We start from the raw sequence: 8,389 nt of genomic DNA, 5'->3' as shown, positions 1-8,389 counted from the left end.
CAACACACCTGAACAAAGTTAACAAGATAGAGGATAAAGTATTGTTGATGCTGAGAACGGAATGTATATGTTTTTAAATAACATTCTTAGAACTTTCTCTGAATGTTACTAAAGTTTTCTTATGGTTTTTATTGAAAATGTTCTTAACTTTCTCAGAACAATTTGAGAACATGACTTTAAATAGAACCAGGTGGAAACCTGTAGGATTTTTTTTCTTCTGAATTACAGAAGAACGTTGTTTCTTAACCTTCTCTGAACTACACTGAGTGTACAAAACATCATAATATTGAGTTGCACCCCATTACGCCTTTAGAACAGCCTCAATTCATCGGGTCATGGACAACAAGGTGTAAAAAGCCCATGTTTTTGTTGACTCCAATGCTTTCCACAGTTGTGTCAAGTTAGCTGGATGTTCTTTGAGTGGTGGACCATTCTTGATACACACGGGAAACTGTTGTGCATGAAAAATCCAGCAGCATTGCTTATCTTGACACACTCAAACCAGTGTATTCCCAATGTCAAACGAGTTGTAGAACATTACCAATATTTAAATGAAATGTAACCATGTTTGAACTTTTAGGAAACGTTCCGATAAAGTAGTGAAATACCAAGAAAATATAATTTTTTTTGATAAGTTCCTTAAATATGCTAAGAATGTTTTAAAACTGAGCAACTATCCTACACCTTTCCCAGAAAGTTGTGGGAAGGTCGTATGCAAAATATCCATGAGACAACCACGCTTTCACCAAGCTTTAAGAAACATATGGTTCTTAGAATGTTATGAGCTTGCTGGGGTCATTTTATACAGTACATTTCCATTTTAACCATAATTGTTTGGGAGTGGCGTAGTCATAATAGCAGGTTGGCTTAATGATCAGTAAGGTTTTTTCTTAAGATCAATAGAGAATAGATAGATACCAGCGATTAATGCTCCCGCTGTTTTATTGTGCAACGTTTCGACACGGTTTCTTTTTGTACCCAGCACCTGCAAGTTATTGGATGTGCACATACACTACATTTGCAACAAGTTCCTTTAAGATCACCCATGAACCACCTCTCCCATAGGAGCACCACAGGGTGGTGTGGGGCTTTTAGTTTGTTGTAGTGTTCACCAGGGCTGACCACGTGTTCATTGACCTTTTGCATTTCTTGGCAAAGCAGGTCATGTCATATTGAGCTCAAACATGTAACCTCATCAATTGACATGCGCGCGCGCACACACACACACACACACAGACACACACACACACACACAGACACACTCATATTCCAACACTTTTGTTTGACAAATGTAGCTGCTCACAAAATGCACAGCCTTGCTGAACGGTGTGACCAACTCAGCTGACAGTGAACCTTGGACATGTGGAAAGGAGCATTCATCCTCATTAGGCTTAATATCTCACAGAGATAGAGATAGCTGCTTATTGAAGATGTTTGATTACATCTTTCTCTCTATGGTATTATTGCATTGAGATTGACTTCAACTCACAGGAGACCACCTCTTTTTCATTGTGAGATCCCATTTTTGTACATGTTCTATAATTTTCTCAATGTCATCAAGTGAGCAAAGCTAATTTCCTTTCTTACTGACAATGTTTTACAATATTCCTCCAACCTAAAATCAGTGATGCATTTGGCACAGTTATACAATAGTTTTTGGTCAGTGTACCATCACGGCGCTGTTTGGCCTGGGTGCGGTTCAGGGGTGAGACCATCCAGGTGGAATCAGAACAAACAAGCTGTCAAGGACGGTCACATCTCCCAATGCGAAACATGCGAAGCTAGGCCTCATAAAGCTGTCCATCATGTGTAGGGGCCAGTGTCTGGGCCTGGAGGGCCAGGTCAGTGAGAGAGAGGCAGTGCGATCACTGCGTGAGTTGTTTCACATGAGAGAAAACAAGACATCCTCTCAGTACTCTCACTCATTCAAGTCACTTACATGTACGTTAGCTAATGTGGACAAACATTCTGAGTTATTTTAATTTCCACAATAAGGTTAACAAAACCCTAGTGACATGTAACGGTGTTCCAGGTCATCTTCATTGCAGTCGCCCTGCACAGATTATCAGATTTCACAGTGTCTAAACAGTTTAACACATTTTCTTAGTATAATTGTATTGGTTCATTCAACCTTGTTTACTACAAAAAGAGCAAAAGTTAGTTGGAAGCTTAGTTAAAAATGTTACTCTGAGAAAAACTACAGTACTACACTCTTAAAATTCTGTGAGGCAGCGTCCTTCTCAGGCTGATGTTTACTTGCGACAGAAACACGTTCTTATTTTAATCCCCTCTCTTTGAATGACAGGATCATTTTTTGTGGTTAGAAAACTTTGCAGATAAGTATCATTATCTTCTTTACCATCACTCGAACTCCAGGTTATTGAATATCCCAGTGGAGGAGAAAAACTAATTACAAAACGTGTCTGGCAAAGAGAGTTATCTTAAAGATAGCCTGCAGTGCAGCCACATTTTAGCCATTCGTTTTTTTTTTGTGCAACACTAATTACATTTTGTACAAATAGAGAAAATTGTTCCTCAAACCTGTTCATCTGCAGAAGTAATACATTTGATAAACACTATTTACATTAGCCTAAACTCATTAGGTTGCTATGCTCCTACGTTTTGAATAAAAGTCCGGTTTTGTTTTGACGTAGGTAGAGCATTTACTGACATTACCTTTGTTATGAAGACAACCTAAACTTTGGTAAAAATGAAATGGTGTGTGTCCCTGGAGTGCATGTTCCTGCCTTATTAAAGGGGTTGCTACTGTACTCATTAGATCATGATTTGGGTGAGACTGGGATATTAACTCATTGCAAACATACCAGTCAGTTGTTGTATTTGATAAAATGTGCAATACACACCAAGTGGCACTATCACAAAACGATTCAATGTCCTACCACATAATCAAAATGCTCTTTGAGAAAACACTCCGATAATACCTGTTCTATTTCAAATACTCATTTCAATGTCTCGCTATGGAATACACCTAGGGAGCATGTCACAAGCTCCAAGCATCCAATCACACAGCATCTGTTGGAGACAGACAGGTTGAGTGTCGAATGAGGTGAGCTCCTCTCCTCTGTAAAGGGAGCCACTCGCCCGCCAACTGGTCATTCTTGTGTCTCTTCCTTGCGGAAGTGACCGCGTTCACAAAACGCTCTCCTCAGCACGACTACATACATCCCTTCCTACTGAGCTGTTCTCAGGCAAACCATGAAGTAAACGCTGCAAAACGTAGGATCTCAGCTCCTTTTGGTAGTTGAGTACTGGTGAGTACTGGCCGAAAGGAAAGTTTTGCTTCGAGTAGAATGCACTTTCTGTTCATTCAGTCTCTGGTTTTAGCTAGCGTCACACGGTTAGTTACCAAGACTGGGTTGGCCCTTGCTGCAAGGCTTCAGCTAACTAGGTTAGCACATGCAAAGTTGCTTGCTGCAAAGCTAGCTGACCACACTAACAAAAGGCTAGCTCCTTCCGCAAGGCTTTAGCTGACCTGTCTAGCTATCTACAAAGCAAGCTAACCACACCAGAATTACTACCTGCAATATGGTACTATTGCTAGCTCTCTTCTCTCATCTAGATCAAACCTACATTTACTCGACCAACTGGCTAGCCTCACAACTCCACATTTGTGGGAGAATAGTTACCCGAAGTCGAACTGCCCACACATGGTTCCCTCCCGGCCAGCAATATGCTAGCTACAGCACACCTTAGCCATAAGGCAGCTGCTAGCTAGCTCATACATTACTAGCTTCATGTAGAGTTCCCACTGTGCTAACACTAGCTAGCATTATCCACAACGCTTCCAACTAGCTAGCTTATGGTGGCAAGCTCACTGGAAAGTAAGTTAACCACACTAGCATTCCTACCTGCACATATAGTGGCATAAGCATGTCTAACTTGGAAACGAGTACCCTACCTACCCAGACGATAGTATTGCTAGCTCCCTTCTCTCATTTAGTACAACCTGTGTTCACTTGTTTTTGTTCACTAGACTGATTTGTTTAGCATCACAGGATTATGGTCGTGGGAGATGTTCAGCCGGAATTCAAACAACGCACCCACGTTGTTGTTCCATTCGGCTAGCACTGTGCTAAGCTATAGCTTTCCCTTAGCCTCATGAGGTGGTTACTAGCTAGCTAACACTTACACTAGCCTTATGGCTATAGCCTTAATACAGTACTCACTTCAGCTAGCCATTAGCCGCGAAACTTCTAATGAGCTGGCTCACACCTGTGAAGGCTAATTCACGGCAATTCTGAAAAGCCAGCTACTACTGGCCGCCTTGCTTCTTTTGTTTAGTACACCTAACACTCACTTGTTTTCAGCTACACCTGATGGTACTATGGTCAAAAGAGAATCAAGATTGTAGAAACAACTCTATTCATATGGTTGTCTTCGGCTAACTTGGTATTAGTTAGCTAAGCCATTAGCCAAATAGGTGAACACTAGCTAGTTAAGCTCTCAAACGAGTTCGGTGTTGTAAGGGTTTACCGTGTACCTAAGCCATGCTACTAGTCCGCATGACTAACACCAGCGAGCTAATCAGTCTAGGTATTGCTAGATTAGCTCTCGTATTTAGTTTGCTTAGTGCTTAATAACTGAGCTGGCCCCACGACGAGACGGCATGAAACAGGCTAGCTGATGCGTCAAGGCTGGCTGTACCACTGCTAGCTTGGCTCTCTAGCATAGTTCATGTAATGTTCAGTCGTTTTTGTGCTAACTTCCCCAAGTGCCCTCCAAGTTAAAACTCTCCCCTTAGCCCCTTTTGAGGTTCAAACCGAGGCTGGACGAGTACATGTTAGTCACCAACAAGCACTGTCCTCACTCCGTGCCTAACAGCACTGTGCCTCCATAAATACATCACTCTCTGTCTCCTTGAAACCAGGAGCACAGAGCTGTGTTATTCAGATTAAAGTGATTCTCTTTTAAGTCACCAGAGGATGCCACCACACAGCCTATGTTGACCATGAGTCATCAGGATTGTGGACAGCTCTTTCTCATAGCGGAGAATTGATGTGCAAGGATTGTCTACTATTACGAAGGGATACAAGCTTCAGTTCATGATGAAAACACCCATTTCCTAGTGGGTTAAATTTTCAATAAATCTAAATCACATTTTATTTGTCACATGCTTCGTAAACAACAGCTGTAGACTAACATGTGTTCATGCTCTCTGCAGCCGATTGCAGCCGATTGTAGACCTACACAAGGCTGGAATGGGCTACAAGACCATCGCCAAGCAGCTTGATGAGAAGGTGACAACAGTTTGTGCGATTATTCGCAAATGGAAGAAACACAAAAGAACTGTCAATCTCCCTCGGCCTGGGGCTCCATGCAAGATCTCACCTCGTGGGGTTGCAATGATCATGAGAACGGTGAGGAATCAGTCCAGAACTACACGGGAGGATCTTGTCAATGATCTCAAGGCAGCTGGGACCATAGTCACCAAGAAAACAATTGGTAACACACTACGGGCTCTCAGGGACTGGTGAAGTGCCAGTGTGTATGTGCCGTGCCAGCGCACCCCAGGACATTGAGAACACCGGGGGGGGCAGAGAGTGTGTCCCAGTTAACTGGGATACCTCGTAAAGCGTCGGAGGTGTGTGAGCATAGTGTTTCTTGCAAAACATACTTCATCCTCTTCGACTGCATCCCTAGCAGGTGGAAATAGGTATGGCTATATAGTGTCACGGAGTGGGGCTTTTGCACCAGAAAACTGCCAATGGAATGTCGAACAGTGTCAACCGGTGTAGCTAAAAGTAAGAAGGAAACATGCTGTTAACCAGATGTCCTAATCCTAAGAAAAAGATCAGCTATGTGTCTCGTCTGTCTTGGCCCAAGCCCAGAGGGGACGGTTATTAAAGAGCAAAGTAGTAATAGTTCTCTTTCTAACCCGCTTTACCATCTACCCTTCTACACCTGCAAAGCGAGTGAGAGGGCTGCACACACTTTGCCCCAGGGTCCTCCTACAGTAGGTACCTAGGTAGCCAAACCCCGCCTTCATGGATAGGGACAGCGGCAACTGTGTTGTCATGGCCTGGAGCTTCTCTTCCTGTTTTACAAAAGTGTAGAGTTTACACCATTTGTGTCCAGCATGCGCCTGGCGCAATTGCTTGGGTGAAAGCATGAGTATTGTGCAAGAGCGACAACTAATGACTATCTTGAGATAGTGGAGGTTATTGTATTGGAAAATATAATAGCAAGGGCTACGGCCTGGAAGATCTCATTCCACCAGAGGTATGGCTACCTTTTGGGCACTGTTATAAGGCATATCCTTATGGGAGATTTGCGCTATGGCATGTTGGGCCACCCCTCATATGTTTATGAGGTCTTTGCTGACTGGATGTCACTGCATCTTGGCTGGGCATACTCTCTGTCTGATGACTAAAACTGAATTCTTCCGTGCTCTAAGTTCGCTAAATCATTCAGCCTGAGAGTCTCATTGTTGAAGTTGTTTGTGGTGACACCAAAATGAGGGTTGTTGTACAAAACTATTTTATCAGCGATTGGATCATCTCTAACCAATCAGAGTATCAAAGCCAATTAAACATTTTCAAAATGCCACTTTGCCCACTTGTGTTCTATCTCTGGCCCAACCCATTGGTTTCTATAAGCAATCAGAATGGTTAGAATGTGTTTGCTTTCTAAAAATCATCGGGAGGTAATCAGATCCAGACACATTGCAGAGATGACACTAACGTCCGTGGATGGGCATAGTGTTTGGCCAGAGCAATGAGTTTGGGTAGCCAGGCAAGCATACTCCCTCGATGTGGGAGCCTCTGAGGGCTGATGCTGTTGGAACTACCCTGGCTTTGGAGAGCATGTCTGTCTTATCGGAGATGGCCATATCCTATTGCGAGACATCGAAATGAGTATTTTAAATAGAACTCAAGGGACCACAAGGGGAGTCATTCAGCCTCAGGAGGGTGGTAGAAAACAGATTCTCTGTGCAGCATCAATGGAATGAAAAGGGGAGAGGTCATCCCCCTATCGAAAGACAAACTCCTCTCTTCTTCCCCTTTTACGACTATGAATGAGGGCGGCCAGCAGACAGAAAACAGACCGTCTCGTGATCTGCATGGGTTAAACTGAATGACTCATGACATGTTAATATAATGTGATATTTATTTTCTGGTCCTCCTGTGTCATTAAAAGGAGTTATGATGTGTGGTTCCCTGTTACATCAAATGTATGGATTTTACCATGGTCATATTTGTACTCTACAGACTACATATTTCATCCTAGAGATTTTTTGTTTATTCAAAACATTCTGTGAACACTTATGAGCAAATCTTAGGTTTAGTTTCATTATTGACACGCCCTATGGTAAACTCGAAGGTGTGACCGGGCAGTCTTTGTGACACTTCCTGGCTGAGACCTCCCACACTATAAGTAGTGAGACTCTTACTCAGATCTTCATGAGGTGCGGCCACGCCTTAGAGGTTCAATGATCAATTGTAGTGAGAATTACCGTACGTAATTTTGACTTGCACCATCCAACTCAAACAGAAGAATCACCTGAACGGAATGAACAACACACTCCGATCATTCATGTAGAACCGCTGAGTCTTCATCTCTCCCAAAAAGGGGACCAGAACCTTACATTGCACCGTAGTGCATTATATATATTTTTTCATTTTTTTTATTTCATCTCAAGGTAGGCTAGTTGAGAACAGGTTCTCATTTACAACTGCGACCTGGCCAAGATAAAGCAAAGTCTATGTACAGTGTGTGCAAATGAGGTAGAATATGGGAGGTAAGGCAATAAATAGGCCATGGAGGTGAAGTAATTACAATATAGCAATTAAACACTGGAATGGTAGATGTGCAGAAGATGAATGTGCAAGTAGAGATACTGGGGAGCAAAGGAGCAACAAAAAAAACAGTATGGGGATGAGGGAGTTGGATGGGCTATTTACAGATAGACTATGTACAAGTGCAGGGATCTGTGAGATGCTCTGACAGCTGGTGCTTAAAGCTAGTGAGGGAGATATGAGTCTCCAGCTTCAGTGATTTTTGCAGTTCGTTCCAGTCATTCGCAGCAGAGAACTGGAAGGAAAGGCGGCCAAAGGAAGAATTGGCTTTGGGGGTGACCAGTGAGATATACTTGCTGGAGCCCGTGCTACGGGTGGGTGCTGCTATGGTGACCAGTGAGCTGAGATAAAGTGGGGCTTTACCTAGCAGAGACTTGTAGATGACCTGGAGCAAGTGGGTTTGGCGACAAGTATGAAGCGAAAGCCAGCCAACGAGACCGTACCGGTCGCAGTGGTGGGTAGTATATGGGGCTTTGGTGACAAAAAAACAGATGGCACTGTGATAGACTGCATCCAATTTGTTGAGTAGAGTGTTGGAGGCTATTTTGTAAATGACATCGCCAAAGTCGAGG

Source organism: Salmo salar, chromosome ssa12 (genome assembly GCF_905237065.1).
Source record: "Salmo salar chromosome ssa12, Ssal_v3.1, whole genome shotgun sequence".
In the NCBI taxonomy this organism is placed as follows: domain Eukaryota; kingdom Metazoa; phylum Chordata; class Actinopteri; order Salmoniformes; family Salmonidae; genus Salmo; species Salmo salar.
The sequence above is the reverse complement of the archived record's forward strand: the minus strand, read 5'-3'. Positions refer to the sequence as shown.